Source organism: Aegilops tauschii, chromosome 4 (assembly GCF_002575655.3).
Source record: "Aegilops tauschii subsp. strangulata cultivar AL8/78 chromosome 4, Aet v6.0, whole genome shotgun sequence".
NCBI lineage: Eukaryota > Viridiplantae > Streptophyta > Magnoliopsida > Poales > Poaceae > Aegilops > Aegilops tauschii.
In genome coordinates, this window is record NC_053038.3 from 163786410 (window position 1) to 163804057 (window position 17648).

Below are 17648 nucleotides of genomic sequence, written 5' to 3' on the forward strand. Positions count from 1 at the left end.
ATGGAGATCAAGGTGTCGCGCCGGTGACGATGGTGATCATGACAGTGCTTCGGAGATGGAGATCACAAGCACAAGATGATGATGGCCATATCATATCACTTATATTGATTGCATGTGATGTTTATCTTTTATGCATCTTATCATGCTTTGATTGACGGTAGCATTATAAGATGATCTCTCACTAAATTATCAAGGTATAAGTGTTCTCCCTGAGTATGCACCATTGCGAAAGTTCTTCGTGCTGAGACACCACGTGATGATCGGGTGTGATAGGCTCTACGTTCAAATACAACGGGTGCAAAACAGTTGCACACGCGGAATACTCAGGTTAAACTTGACGAGACTAGCATATAACAGATATGGCCTCGGAACACTGAGACCGAAAGGTCGAGCGTGAATCATATAGTAGATATGATCAACGTGATGTTCACCATTGAAACTACTCCATCTCACGTGATGATCGGACATGGTTTAGTTGATTTGGATCACGTGATCACTTAGAGGATTAGAGGGATGTCTATCTAAGTGGGAGTTCTTAAGTAATATGATTAATTGAACTTTAATTTATCATGAACTTAGTCCTGGTAGTATTAGCATATCTATGTTGTAGATCAATAGCTCGCGTTTAGCTCCCCTGTTTTATTTTGATATGTTCCTAGAGAAAAATTATGTTGAAAGATGTTAGTAGCAAAGATGCGGATTGGATCCGTGATCTGAGGATTATCCTCATTGCTGCACAGAAGAATTATGTCCTTGATGCACCGCTAGGTGACAGACCTATTGTTGCAGGAGCAGATGCAGACGTTATGAACGTTTTGACAAAAGCTCGGTATGATGACTACTTGATAGTTTAGTGCACCATGCTTAACGGCTTAGAATCGGGACTTCAAAGACGTTTTGAACGTCATGGACCATATCAGATGTTCCAGGAGTTGAAGTTAATATTTCAAGCAAATACCCGAGTTGAGAGATATGAAGTCTCCAACAAGTTCTAGAGCTAAAAGATGGAGGAGAATAGCTCAAGCAGTGAGCATGTGCTCAGATTGTCTGGGTACTACAATCGCTTGAATCAAGTGGGAGTTAATCTTCCAGATAAAATAGTGATTGATAGAATTCTCTAGTCACCATCACCAAGTTAGTAGAACTTCGTGATGAACTATAGTATGTAAGGGATGACGAAAGTAATTCCCGAGCTCTTCGCGATGCTGAAATCGACGAAGGTAGAAATCAAGAAAGAGCATCAAGTGTTGATGGTTAACAAGACCACTAGTTTCAAGAAAAGGGCAAAGGGATAGAAGGGGAACTTCAAGAAGAACGGCAAGCAAGTTGCTACTCAAGTGAAGAAGCCCAAGTTTGTATCTAAGCCTGAGACTAAGTGCTTCTACTGCAAAGGGACTGGTCACTGGAAGCGGAACTGCCCCAAGTATTTGGCGGATAAGAAGGATGGCAAAGTGAACAAGCTATATTTGATATACATATATTGATGTGTACCTTACTAGTGTTTATAGTAGCCCCTGGGTATTTGATACTTGTTCGGTTGCTAAAAATTAGTAACTCGAAACAAGAGTTACAGAATGAACAGAGACTAGTTAAGGGTGAAGTGACGATGTGTGTTGGAAGTGGTTCCAAGATTGATATGATCATCATCGCACGCTCCCTACACTTTCGGGATTAGTGTTGAACCTAAATAAGTGTTATTTGGTGTTTGCGTTGAGCATGTTTATTGAAATATGGTTATTCATTTAAGTTAGATAATAATTGTTGTTCTGTTTACATGAATAAAACCTTATATGGTTACACACCCAATGAAAATGGTTCGTTGGATCTCGATCGTAGTGATACACATATTCATAATATTGAAGCCAAAAGATGCAAAGTTAATAATGATAGTGAAACTTATTTGTGGCACTGCCGTTTAGGTCATATTGGTGTAAAGCGCATGAAGAAACTCCATGCTGATGGGCTTTTGGAATCACTTGATTATGAATCACTTGATACTTGCGAACCATGCCTTATGGGCAAAATGACTAAGACTCCGTTCTCCGGAACAATGGAGCGAGCAACTGACTTATTGGAAATAATACATACTGATGTATGCGATCCGATGAGTGTTGAGGCTCGCGGCGGGTATCGTTATTTTCTGACCTTCGCAGATGATTTGAGCAGATATGGGTATATCTACTTGATGAAACATAAGTCTGAAACATTTGAAAAGTTCAAAGAATTTCAGAGTGAAGTGGAAAATCATCGTGACAAGAAAATAAGGTTTCTACGATCTGATCGCGGAGACAAATATTTGAGTTACGAGTTTGGTCTTCAATTAAAACAAAGTGGAATAGTTTCACAAATTTGTGCCACCTGGAACACCACAGCATAATGGTGTGTCCGAACGTCATAACCGTACTTTATTGGATATAGTGCAATCTATGATGTTTCTTACCGATTTACCACTATAGTTTTGGGGTTATGCATTAGAGATAGCTGCATTCACGTAAAAACAAGGGCACCATCTAAATCCGTTTGAGACGACACCGTATGAACTGTGGTTTGGCAAGAAATCAAAGTTGTCGTTCTTAAAGTTTGGGGTTGTGATGCTTATATGAAAAAGTTTCATCCTGATAAGCTCAAACCCAAATCGGAGAAATATGTCTTCATAGGATACCCAAAGGAGACTGTTGGGTACACCTGTTGGGGAACGTAGTAATTTCAAAAAAAATCCCTACGCACACGCAAGATCATGGTGACGCATAGCAAACGAGACGGGAGAGTGTTGTCCACGTACCCTCGTAGACCGACAGCGGAAGCGTTATCACAACGCGGTTGATGTAGTCGTACGTCTTCACGATCTGACCGATCAAGTACCGAACGTACGGCACCTCCAAGTTCTACACACGTTCAGCTCGATGACGTCCCTCGAACTCCGATCCAGCCGAGTGTTGAGGGAGAGTTTCGTCAGCACGACGGCGTGGTGACGATGATGATGTTCCACCGACGCAGGGCTTCGCCTAAGCTCCGCGAAGGTATTATCGAGGTGTAATCTGGTGGAGGGGGGCACCGCACACGGCTAAAATACCGTATATCAAGTGTCTCTAGAGGTGCCCCCCTGCCCCCGTATATAAAGGAGCAAGGGGGAGGCCGGCTGCCTATGGGCGCGCCAAGGAGAGGGGGGGAGTCCTCCTCCTAGTAGGAGTAGGACTCCCCTTTCCTAGTCCTACTAGGAAAAGAAGGGGGGAAGGAAAGAGAGGGAGAGGGAGAGGGAAAGGGGGCTGCGCCCCCCTCTCCTAGTCCAACTAGGACTCCTCCTGGGAGGGGGCGCACCACCTCCTGGCTGCTGCCCTCTCTCTCCCCTCAAGGCCCACTAAGGCCCAATACTTCCCCGGGGGGTTCCGGTAACCCTCCGGCACTCCGGTTTAATCCGAAACTTCTCCGGAACACTTCCGGTGTCCGAATATAGTCGTCCAATATATCAATCTTTACGTCTCGACCATTTCGAGACTCCTCGTCATGTCCGTGATCACATCCGGGACTCCGAACAACCTTCGGTACATCAAAACATATAAACTCATAATAAAACTGTCATCGTAACTTTAAGCGTGCGGACCCTTTGGGTTCGAGAACTATGTAGACATGACCGAGACACCTCTTCGGTCAATAACCAATAGCGGGACCTGGATGCCCATATTGGCTCCCACATATTCTACGAAGATCTTTATCGGTCAGACCGCATAACAACATACGTTGTTCCCTTTGTCATCGGTATGTTACTTGCCCGAGATTCGATCGTCGGTATCTCGATACCTAGTTCAATCTCGTTACCGGCAAGTCTCTTTAATCGTTCCGTAATACATCATCCCGCAACTAACTCATTAGTCACAATGCTTGCAAGGCTTATAGTGATGTGCATTACCGAGTGGGCCCAGAGATACCTCTCCGACAATCGGAGTGACAAATCCTAATCTCGAAATACGCCAACCCAACAAGTACCTTTGGAGACACCTGTAGAGCACCTTTATAATCACCCAGTTACGTTGTGACGTTTGGTAGCACACAAAGTGTTCCTCCGGTAAACGGGAGTTGCATAATCTCATAGTCATAGGAACATGTATAAGTCATGAAGAAAGCAATAGCAACATACTAAACGATCAGGTGCTAAGCTAACGTAATGGGTCATGTCAATCACGTCATTCTCCTAATGAGGTGATCCCGTTAATCAAATGACAACTCATGTCTATGGCTAGGAAACATAACCATCTTTGATTAACGAGCTAGTCAAGCAGAGGCATACTAGTGACACTCTGTTTGTCTATGTATTCACACATGTATTATGTTTCCGGTTAATACAATTCTAGCATGAATAATAAACATTTATCATGATATAAGGAAATATATATAATACTTTATTATTGCCTCTAGGGCATATTTCCTTCAGTCTCCCACTTGCACTAGAGTCAATAATCTAGATTACATAGTAATGATTCTTACACCCATGGAGTCTTGGTGCTGATCATGTTTTGCTCGTGGAAGAGGCTTAGTCAACGGATCTGCTACATTCAGATCCGTATGTATCTTGCAAATTTCTATGTCTCCCACCTGGACTAAATCCCGGATGGAATTGAAGCGTCTTCTGATGTGCTTGGTTCTCTTGTGAAATCTGGATTCCTTTGCTAATGCAATTGCACCAGTATTATCACAAAAGATTTTCATTGGTCCCGATGTACTAGGTATGACACCTAGATCGGATATGAACTCCTTCATCCAGACTCCTTCATTCGCTGCTTCCGAAGCAGCTATGTATTCCGCTTCACACGTAGATCCCGCCATGACACTTTGCTTGGAACTGCACCAACTGACAGCTCCACCGTTCAATGTAAATACGTATCCGGTTTGCGATTTCGAATCGTCCGGATCAGTGTCAAAGTTTGCATCAACGTAACCCCTTACGATGAGCTCTTTGTCACCTCCATATACGAGAAACATATCCTTAGTCCTTTTCAGGTATTTCAGGATGTTCTTGACCGCTGTCCAGTGATCCACTCCTGGATTACTTTGGTACCTCCCTGCTAAACTTATAGCTAGGGACACATCAGATCTGGTACACAGCATTGCATACATGATAGAGCCTATGGCTGAAGCATAGGGAACATCTTTCATTTTCTCTCTATCTTCTGCAGTGGTCGGGCATTGAGTCTTACTCAATCTCACACCTTGTAGTACAGGCAAGAACCCTTTCTTTGCTTGATCCATTTTGAACTTCTTCAAAACTTTGTCAAGGTATGTGCTTTGTGAAAGTCCAATTAAGCGTCTTGATCTATCTCTATAGATCTTAATGCCTAATATATATGCAGCTTCACCGAGGTCTTTCATTGAAAAACTCTTATTCAAGTATCCCTTTATGCTATCCAGAAATTCTATATCATTTCCAATCAGTAATATGTCATCCACATATAATATCAGAAATGCTATCGAGCTCCCACTCACTTTCTTGTAAATACAGGCTTCTCCAAAAGTCTGTATAAAACCAAATGCTTTGATCACACTATCAAAGCGTTTATTCCAACTCCGAGAGGCTTGCACCAGTCCATAAATGGATCGCTGGAGCTTGCACACTTTGTTAGCTCCCTTTGGGTCGACAAAACCTTCCGGTTGCATCATATACAACTCTTCTTCCAGAAATCCATTCAGGAACGCAGTTTTGACATCCATTTGCCAAATTTCATAATCATAAAATGCGGCAATTGCTAACATGATTCGGACAGACTTAAGCATCGCTACGGGTGAGAAGGTCTCATCGTAGTCAATTCCTTGAACTTGTCAAAAACCTTTCGCAACAAGTCGAGCTTTATAGACAGTAACATTACCATCAGCGTCAGTCTTCTTCTTGAAGATCCATTTATTTTCAATGGCTTGCCGACCATCGGGCAAGTCAACCAAAGTCCATACTTTGTTCTCATACATGGATCCCATCTCGGATTTCATGGCTTCAAGCCATTTTGCGGAATCTGGGCTCACCATCGCTTCTTCATAGTTCATAGGTTCGCCATGGTCTAGTAACATGACCTCCAGAATAGGATTACCGTACCACTCTGGTGCGGATCTTGATCTAGTTGACCTACGAAGTTCAGTAATAACTTGATCTGAAGTTTCATGATCATTATCATTAACTTCCTCACTTCTTGGTGTAGGTGTCACAGAAACTGATTTCTGCGATGATCTACTTTCCAGTAAGGGAACAGGTACAGTTACCTCATCAAGTTCTACTTTCCTCCCACTCACATCTTTCGAGAGAAACTCCTTCTCTAGAAAGGATCCATTTCTAGCAACAAATATCTTGCCTTCGGATCTGTGATAGAAGGTGTACCCAACAGTCTCCTTTGGGTATCCTATGAAGACACATTTCTCCGATTTAGGCTCGAGCTTATCAGGTTGAAGTTTCTTCACATAAGCATCGCAACCCCAAACTTTAAGATACGACAACTTCGGTTTCTTGCCAAACCATAGTTCAAAAGGCGTCGTCTCAACGGATTTCGATGGTGTCCTATTTAGAGTGAATGCAGCCGTCTCTAAAGCATAACCCCAAAACGATAGCGGTAAATCAGTAAGAGACATCATAGTTCGCACCATATCTAATAAAGTACGATTACGACGTTCAGACACACCATTACGCTGTGGTGTTCCGGGTGGCGTGAGTTGCGAAACTATTCCGCATTGTTTCAAATGTAGACCAAACTCGTAACTCAAATATTCTCCTCCACGATCAGATCGTAGGAATTTTATTTTCTTGTTATGATGATTTTCAACTTCACTTTGAAATTCTTTGAACTTTTCAAATGTTTCAGACTTATGTTTCATTAAGAAGATATACCCATATCTGCTCAAATCATCTGTGAAGGTGAGAAAATAACGATATCCGCCACGAGCTTCAATATTCATCGGACCACATACATCTGTATGTATGATTTCCAACAAATCTGTTGCTCTCTCCATAGTTTCGGAGAACGGTTTTTTGGTCATCTTGCCCATAAGGCACGGTTCGCAAGTACCAAGTGATTCAAAATCAAGTGATTCCAAAATTCCATCAGTATGGAGTTTCTTCATGCGCTTTACACCGATATGACCCAAACGGCAGTGCCACAAATAAGTTGCACTGTCATTATTAACTCTGGATCTTTTGGCTTCAACATTATGAATATGTGTATCACTACTATCGAGATTCATTAAAAATAGACCACTCTTCAAGGGTGCATGACCATAAAAGATATTATTCATATAAATAGAACAACCATTATTCTCTGATTTAAATGAATAACCGTCTCGCATTAAACAAGATCCAGATATAATGTTCATGCTCAACGCTGGCACCAAATAACAATTATTTAGGTCTAAAACTAATCCCGAAGGTAGATGTAGAGGTAGCGTGCCGACGGCGATCACATCGACTTTGGAACCATTTCCCACGCGCATCATCACCTCGTCCTTAGCCAAACTTCGCTTAATCCGTAGCCCCTGTTTCGAGTTGCAAATATTAGCAACAGAACTAGTATCAAATACCCAGGTGCTACTGCGAGTATTAGTAAGGTACACATCAATAACATGTATATCACATATACCTTTGTTAACCTTGCCATCCTTCTTATCCGCCAAATACTTGGGGCAGTTCCGCTTCCAGTGGCCAGTCTGCTTACAGTAGAAGCACTCTGTTTCAGGCTTAGGTCCAGACTTGGATTTCTTCTCCTGAACAACAACTTGCTTGCTGTTCTTCTTGAAGTTCCCTTTCTTCTTCCCTTTGCCCTTTTTCTTGAAACTAGTGGTTTTACTGACCATCAACACTTGATGCTCCTTTTTGATTTCTACCTCCGCTGCCTTTAGCATTGCGAAGAGCTCGGGAATCGTCTTATCCATCCCTTGCATGTTATAGTTCATCACGAAGCTCTTGTAGCTTGGTGGCAGTGATTGAAGAATTCTGTCAATGACGCAATCATCCGGAAGTTGAACTCCCAGTTGAATCAAGTGATTATTATACCCAGACATTCTGAGTATATGCTCACTGACAAAACTATTCTCTTCCATCTTGCAGCTATAGAACTTATTGGAGACTTCATATCTCTCAATCCGGGCATTTGCTTGAAATATTAACTTCAACTCCTGGAACATCTCATATGCTCCATGACGTTCAAAACGTCGTTGAAGTCCCGGTTCTAAGCCGTAAAGCATGGCACACTGAACTATTGAGTAGTCATTAGCTTTGCTTTGCCAGACGTTCATAACTTCTGGCGTAGCTCTTGCAGGAGGCCTGGCACCTAGCGGTGCTTCCAGGACGTAATTCTTCTGTGCAGCAATGAGGATAATCCTCAAGTTACGGACCAAGTCCGTGTAATTGCTACCATCATCTTTCAACTTAGCTTTCTCAAGGAACGCATTAAAATTCAACGGCACAACAGCACGGGCCATATATCTACAATTAACATAGACAAGCAAGATACTATCAGGTACTAAGTTCATGATAAATTTAAGTTCAATTAATCATATTACTTAAGAACTCCCACTTAGATAGACATCTCTCTAATCCTCTAAGTGATTGCGTGATCCAAAGCAACTAAGCCATGTCCGATTAACACGTGAGATGGAGTAGTTTCAATGGTGAACATCACTATGTTGATCATATCTACTATATGATTCACGCTCGACCTTTCGGTCTCTGTGTTCCGAGGCCATATCTGTACATATGCTAGGCTCGTCAAGTTTAACCTGAGTATTCCACGTGTGCAACTGTTTTGCACCCGTTGTATTTGAACGTAGAGCCTATCACACCCGATTAACACGTGGTGTCTCAGCACGAAGAACTTTTGCAACGGTGTATACTCAGGGAGAACACTTTTATCTTGAAATTTTAGTGAGAGATCATCTTATAATGCTACCGTCAATCAAAGCAAGATAAGATGCATAAAGGATTAACATCACATGCAATCAATATAAGTGATATGATATGGCCATCATCATCTTGTGCTTGTGATCTCCATCTCCGAAGCACCGTGCTTGTGATCTCCATCTCCGAAGCACCATCATGATCACCATCGTCACCGGCTCGACACCTTGATCTCCATCATAGTATCGTTGTCGTCTCGCCAACTTATTGCTTTTACGACTATCGCTACCGCTTAGTGATAAAGTAAAACTATTACATGGCGATTGCATCATACAATAAAGCGACAACCATATGGCTCCTGCCAGTTGCCGATAACTCGGTTACAAAACATGATCATCTCATACAACACATTATATCACATCATGTCTTGACCATATCACATCACAACATGCCCTGCAAAAACAAGTTAGACGACCTCTACTTTGTTGTTGCATATTTTACGTGGCTGCTATGGGCTTAGCAAGAACCGTTCTTACCTACGCATCAAAACCACAACGATAGTTTGTCAAGTTGGTGCTGTTTTAACCTTCGCAAGGACCGGGCATAGCCACACTCGGTTCAACTAAAGTGAGAGAGACAGACACCCGCCAGTCACCTTTAAGCAACGAGTGCTCTGAACGGTGAAACCAGTCTCGCGTAAGCGTACGCGTAATGTCGGTCCGGGCCGCTTCATCTCACAATACCGCTGAACCAAAGTATGACATGCTGGTAAGCAGTATGACTTATATCGCCCACAACTCACTTGTGTTCTACTCGTGCATAGCATCAACGCATAAAACCAGGCTCAGATGCCACTGTTGGGGAACGTAGTAATTTCAAAGAAATTCCCTACGCACACGCAAGATCATGGTGATGCATAGCAAACGAGAGGGGAGAGTGTTGTCCACGTACCCTCGTAGACCGACAGCGGAAGCGTTATCACAACGCGGTTGATGTAGTCGTACGTCTTCACGATCTGACCGATCAAGTACCGAACGTACGGCACCTCCAAGTTCTACACACGTTCAGCTCGATGACGTCCCTCGAACTCCGATCCAGCCGAGTGTTGAGGGAGAGTTTCGTCAGCACGACGGCGTGGTGACGATGATGATGTTCCACCGACGCAGGGCTTCGCCTAAGCTCCGCGACGGTATTATCGAGGTGTAATCTGGTGGAGGGGGGCACCGCACACGGCTAAAATATCGTATATCAAGTGTCTCTAGAGGTGCCCCCCTGCCCCCGTATATAAAGGAGCAAGGGGGAGGCCGGCTGCCTATGGGCGCGCCAAGGAGAGGGGGGGAGTCCTCCTCCTAGTAGGAGTAGGACTCCCCTTTCCTAGTCCTACTAGGAAAAGAAGGGGGGAAGGAAAGAGAGGGAGGGGGAGAGGGAAAGGGGGCTGCGCCCCCCTCTCCTAGTCCAACTAGGACTCCTCCTAGGAGGGGGCGCACCACCTCCTGGCTGATGCCCTCTCTCTCCCCTCAAGGCCCACTAAGGCCCAATACTTCCCCGGGGGGTTCCGGTAACCCTCCGGCACTCCGGTTTAATCCGAAACTTCTCCGGAACACTTCCGGTGTCCGAATATAGTCGTCCAATATATCAATCTTTACGTCTCGACCATTTCGAGACTCCTCGTCATGTCCGTGATCACATCCGGGACTCCGAACAACCTTCGGTACATCAAAACATATAAACTCATAATAAAACTGTCATCGTAACTTTAAGCGTGCGGACCCTTTGGGTTCGAGAACTATGTAGACATGACCGAGACACCTCTTCGGTCAATAACCAATAGCGGGACCTGGATGCCCATATTGGCTCCCACATATTCTACGAAGATCTTTATCGGTCAAACCGCATAACAACATACGTTGTTCCCTTTGTCATCGGTATGTTACTTGCACGAGATTCGATCGTCGGTATCTCGATACCTAGTTCAATCTCGTTACCGGCAAGTCTCTTTACTCGTTCCGTAATACATCATCCCGCAACTAACTCATTAGTCACAGTGCTTGCAAGGCTTATAGTGATGTGCATTACCGAGTGGGCCCAGAGATACCTCTCCGACAATCGGAGTGACAAATCCTAATCTCGAAATACGCCAACCCAACAAGTACCTTTGGAGACACCTGTAGAGCACCTTTATAATCACCCAGTTACGTTGTGACGTTTGGTAGCACACAAAGTGTTCCTCCGGTAAACGGGAGTTGCATAATCTCATAGTCATAGGAACATGTATAAGTCATGAAAAAAGCAATAGCAACATACTAAACGATCGGGTGCTAAGCTAACGTAATGGGTCATGTCAATCACGTCATTCTCCTAATGAGGTGATCCCGTTAATCAAATGACAACTCATGTCTATGGCTAGGAAACATAACCATCTTTGATTAACGAGCTAGTCAAGCAGAGGCATACTAGTGACACTCTGTTTGTCTATGTATTCACACATGTATTATGTTTCCGGTTAATACAATTCTAGCATGAATAATAAACATTTATCTTGATATAAGGAAATATATATAATACTTTATTATTGCCTCTAGGGCATATTTCCTTCAACACCTTCTATCACAGATCCGAAGGCAAGACATTCGTTGCTAAGAATGGATCCGTTCTAGAGAAGGAGTTTCTCTTGAAAGAAGTGAGTGGGAGGAAAGTAGAACTTGATCAGGTAACTGTACCTGCTCCTTTATTGGAAAGTAGTTCATCGCAGAAATTTGTTCCTGTAACTCCTACACCAATTAGTGAGGAAGCTAATGATGATGATCATGTAACTTCAGATCAAGTTACTAACGAACCTCGTAGGTAAACCAGAGTGAGATCCACACCAGAGTGGTACGGTAATCCTGTTCTGGAGGTCATGTTACTTGACCATGACGAACCTACGAACTATGAGGAAGCGATGATGAGCCCAGATTCCGCGAAATGGCTTGAGGCCATGAAATCTGAGATGAGATCCATGTATGAGAACAAAGTATGGACTTTGATTGACTTGTCGAATGATCAGCGAGCCATTGAGATTAAATGGATCTTCCAGAGGAAGACGGACGCTGATAGTAGTGTTACTATCTACAAAGCTAGAATTGTCGCAAAAAGGTTTTCGACAAGTTCAAGGTGTTGACTACGATGAGAGTTTCTCACTTGTGTCTATGCTTAAATCTGTCCGAATCATGTTAGCAATTGCCGCATTTTATGAAATCTGGCAAATGGATAAACAAAATTGCATTCCTTAATGGATTTATTAAAGAAGAGTTGTATATGATGCAACCAGAAGGTTTTGTATCCTAAAGGTGCTAACAAAATATGCAAGCTCCAGCGATCCATCTATGGACTGGTGCAAGCATCTCAGAGTTGGAATATACGCTTTGATAAGTTGATCAAAGCATATAGTTTTATACAGACTTGCGGTGAAACCTGTATTTACAAGAAAGTGAGTGGGAGCACTACAACATTTCTGATAAGTATATGTGAATGACATATTGTTGATCGGAAATAATGTAGAATTATTCTGCAAAGCATAAAGGAGTGTTTGAAAGGAGTTTTTCAAAGAAAGACCTCGTGAAGCTGCTTACATATTGAGCATCAAGATCTATAGAGATAGATCAAAACGCTTGATAAGTTTTTTCAATGAGTACATACCTTGACAAGATTTTGAAGTAGTTCAAAATGGAACAGTCAAAGAAAAAGTTCTTACCTGTATTACAAGGTGTGAAATTGAGTAAGACTCAAAGCCCGACCACGGCAGAAGATAGAAAGATAATGAAAGTCATTCCCTATGCCTCGGCCATAGGTTCTATAAAGTATGCCATGCTGTGTACCACATCTATTGTATACCCTACACTGATTTTGGCAAGGGAGTACAATAGTGATCTAGGAGAAGATCACTGGACAGCGGCCAAAATTATCCTTAGTGGAATAAGGATATGTTTCTTGATTATGGAAGTGACAAAAGGTCCGTCGTAAAGGGTTACGTCGATGTAAGTTTTGACACTAATCTAGATGACTCTAAGTCTCGATCTAGATACATATTGAAAGTGGGAGCAATTAGCTAGAGTAGCTCCGTGCAGAGCATTGTAGACATAGAAATTTGCAAAATACTTACGGATCTGAATGTGACAGACCCGTTGACTAAAATTATCTCACAAACAAAACATGATCACACCTTATTACTCTTTGGGTGTTAATCACATAGCGATGTGAACTAGATTATTGACTCTAGTAAACCCTTTGGGTTGGTCACATGACGATGTGAACTATGGGTGTTAATCACATGGTGATGTGAACTATTGATGTGAACTAGATTATTGACTCTAGTGCAAGTGGGAGACTGAAGGAAATATGCCCTAGAGGCAATAATAAAGTTATTATTTATTTCCTTATATCATGATAAAAGTTTATTATTCATGCTAGAATTGTATTAACCAGAAACATGACACATGTGTGAATACATAGACAAACAGAGTGTCACTAGTATGCCTCTACTTGACTAGCTCGTTGATCAAAGATGGTTATGTTTCCTAGCCATAGACATGAGTTGTCATTTTATTAACGGGATCATATCATTAGGAGAATGATGTGATTGACTTGACCCATTCCGTTAGCTTAGCACACGATCATTTAGTATTCTGCTATTGCTTTCTTCATGACTTATACATGTTCCTATGACTATGAGATTATGCAACTCCCGTTTACAGGAGGAACACTTTGTGTGCTACCAAACGTCACAACGTAACTGGGTGATTATAAAGGTGCTCTACAGGTGTCTCCGAAGGTACTTGTTGGGTTGGCGTATTTCGAGATTAGGATTTGTCACTCCGATTGTCGGAGAGGTATCTCTGGGCCCACTCGGTAATGCACATCACTATAAGCCTTGCAAGCATTGTAACTAATGAGTTAGTTGCAGGATGATGTATTACGGAACGAGTAAAGAGACTTGCCGGTAACGAGATTGAACTAGGTATTGAAATACCGACGATCGAATCTCAGGCAAGTAACATACCGATGACAAAGGGAACAACGTATGTTGTTATGCGGTCTGACCGATAAAGATCTTCGTAGAATATGTGGGAGCCAATATGAGCATCCAGGTTCCGCTATTGGTTATTGACCGGAGACGTGTCTCGGTCATGTCTACATAGTTCTCGAACCCGTAGGGTCCGCACGCTTAAAGTTCGATGACAGTTATATTATGAGTTTATGTGTTTTGATGTACCGAAGGTAGTTCATAGTCCCGGATGAGATCGGGGACATGACGAGGAGTCTCGAAATGGCCGAGACGTAAATATAGATATATTGGACGACTATATTCGGACTTCGGAAAGGTTCCGAGTGATTCGGGTATTTATCGGAGTACCGGAGAGTTACGGGAATTCGCCGGGGAGAAGTATTGGGCCTTATTGGGCCATACGGGAATAGAGGAGAGAGGCCGAAAGGAAGGAGGCGCGCACCCCCCATCTGGTCCGAATTGGACAAGGGGTGCAGCCCCCTTTTCCTTCTCCCTCTCCCCCTCTTTCCTTCTCTCCTACTCCAACAAGGAAAGGAGGAGTCCTACTCCCAGTGGGAGTAGGAATCCCCCCTTGGCGCGCCCTCCTCCTTGGCCGGCCGCCTCCCCCCTTGCTCCTTTATATACGGGGGCAGGGGGCACCCCATAGATACAACAATTGATCTCTTGATCTCTTAGCCGTGTGCGGTGCCCCCCTCCACCATAATCCACCTCGATTATATCATAGCGGTGCTTAGGTGAAGCCTTGCGTCGGTAGAACATCATCATCGTCACCACGCCGTCGTGCTGACGAAACTCTCCCTCAACACTCGGCTGGATCGGAGTTCGAGGGACGTCATCGGGCTGAACGTGTGCTGAACTCGGAGGTGTTGTGCGTTCGGTACTTGATCGGTCGGATCGTGAAGACGTACGTGTGGGGGAACGTAGCAGAAATTCAAAATTTTCCTACGTGTCACCAAGATCAATCTAGGAGATGCTAGCAACGAGAGGGGAGGAGTGCATCTACATACCCTTGTAGATCGCGAGCGGAAGCGTTCAAGAGAACGGGGTTGATGGACTCGTACTCGTCGTGATCCAAATCACCGATGATCCTAGCGCCGAACGAACGGCACCTCTGCGTTCAACACACGTACGGAGACGGGACATCTCCTCCTTCTTGATCCAGCAAGTGGGGAGGATAATTTGATGGAGATCCAGCAGCAGGACAGCGTAGTGGTGGAAGTAGCGGGATCCTGGCAGGGCTTCGCCAAGCGCAAGCGGGGAGGAAGAGGTGTCACGGGAGGGAGGGAGGCGCCAGGGCTTGGGGTGCTGCTCCCATGCGCCTCCCCACTATATATAGGGGTGGAGGGGGCTGGTTTCCTGCCCTCCAAGTCCATTGGGGCGTTGGCAAAGGTGGGGCAAAGAAATCCCATCATTTCCCTTCCCCATCGATTGTTATCCCCCTTTTTTTAGGGATCTTGATCTTATTCCTTCTAAGGTGGGATCTTGGTGCGCCTTGACCAGGGGTGTGGGGCCTTGCCCCCACTACCCACGTTCATGTGGGTCCCCCCATGCAGGTGGGCCCCACTTCAGAACCTTCTAGAACCTTCCCGGTACAATACCGAAAAATCCCGAACATTTTCCGGTGGCCAAAATAGGACTTCCCATATATAAATCTTTACCTCCGGACCATTCCGGAACTCCTCGTGACGTCCGGGATCTCATCCGGGACTCCGAACAACTTTCGTTTAACCGCATACTAATATATCTACAACTCTAGCGTCACCGAACCTTAAGTGTGTAGACCCTACGGGTTCGGGAGACATGCAGACATGACCGAGACGACTCTCCGGTCAATAACCAACAGCGGGATCTGGATACCCATGTTGGCTCCCACATGTTCCACGATGATCTCATCGGATGAACCACGATGTCGAGGATTCAATCAATCCAGTATACAATTCCCTTTGTCAATCGGTACGTTACTTGCCCGAGATTCGATCGTCGGTATCCCAATACCTTGTTCAATGTCGTTACCGGCAAGTCACTTTACTCGTACCGTAACGCATGATCCCGTGGCTAACTCCTTAGTCACATTGAGCTCATTATGATGATGCATTACCGAGTGGGCCCAGAGATACCTCTCCGTCATACGGAGTGACAAATCCCAGTCTCGATTCGTGCCAACCCAACAGACACTTTCAGAGATACCTGTAGTGCACCTTTATAGCCACCCAATTACGTTGTGACGTTTGGTACACCCAAAGCATTCCTACGGTATCCAGGAGTTGCACAATCTCATGGTCTAAGGAAATGATACTTGACATTAGAAAAGCTCTAGCAAACGAACTACACGATCTTGTGCTATGCTTAGGATTGGATCTTGTCCATCACATCATTCTCCTAATGATGTGATCCCGTTATCAATGACATCCAATGTCCATGGTCAGGAAACCATAACCATCTATTGATCAACGAGCTAGTCAACTAGAGGCTTACTAGGGACATGTTGTGGTCTATGTATTCACACATGTATTACGGTTTCCAGTTAATACAATTATAGCATGAACAACAGACAATTATCATGAACAAGGAAATACAATAATAACCATTTTATTATTGCCTCTAGGGCATATTTCCAACAGTCTCCCACTTGCACTAGAGTCAATAATCTAGTTCACATCACCATGTGGTTAACACTCAAAGTTCACATCGCCATGTGACTAATACCCAAGAGTTTACTAGAGTCAATAAACTAGTTCACATCACCATGTGATTAACACTCAATGAGTTCTAGGGTTTTATCATGTTATGCTTACGAGAGAGGTTTTAGTCAACGGGTCTGCAACATTCAGATCCGTGTGTGCTTTACATATCTCTATGTCATCTTGTAGATGCAGCTACCACGCGCTACTTGGAGCTATTCCAAATAACTGCTCTACTATACGAATCCGGTTCACTACTTAGAGTCATCCGGATTAGTGTCAAAGTTTGCATCGACGTGACCCTTTACGACGAACCCCCTTTCCACCTCCATAATCGAGAAAATTCCTTAGTCCACTAGATACTAAGGATAAGTTTGACCGCTGTCATGTGATCCCTTCATGGATCACTATTGTACCCCTTGACTAACTCATGGCAAGGCACACTTCAGGTGCAGTACACAGCATAGCATATTGTAGAGCCTACGTCTAAAGCATAGGGGACGACCTTCGTCCTTTCTCTTTCTTCTGCCGTGGTCAAGTCTTGGGTCTTACTCAATACTCACACCTTGTAACACAGTCAAGAACTCCTTCTTTGCTGATCTATTTTGAACTCCTTCAAAATCTTGTCACGGTATGTATTCATTTGAAAGTACTATTAAGCGTTTTTGATCTATCCTTATAGATCTGGATGCTCAATGTTCTAGTAGCTTAATCCAGGTTTTCCATTAAAAACACTTTTCAAATAACCCTGGATGCTTTCCAGAAATTCTACATCATTTCTGATCAACACTATGTTAACAACATATACTCATCAAAAATTCTATAGTGCTCCCACTCACTTCTTTGGAAATACAAGTTTCTCATGAACCTTGTATAAACCCAAAATCTTTGATCATCTCATCAAAGCGTTCATTCCAACTCCGAGATGCTTACTCCAATCCTTAGAAGGATTGCTGGAGCTTTGCATACTTGTTAGCATCTTTCAGGATTGACAAAACCTTCTGGTTGTATCACATACAACCTTTCCTCTAGAAAATCGTAGAGGAAACAATGTTTTGAC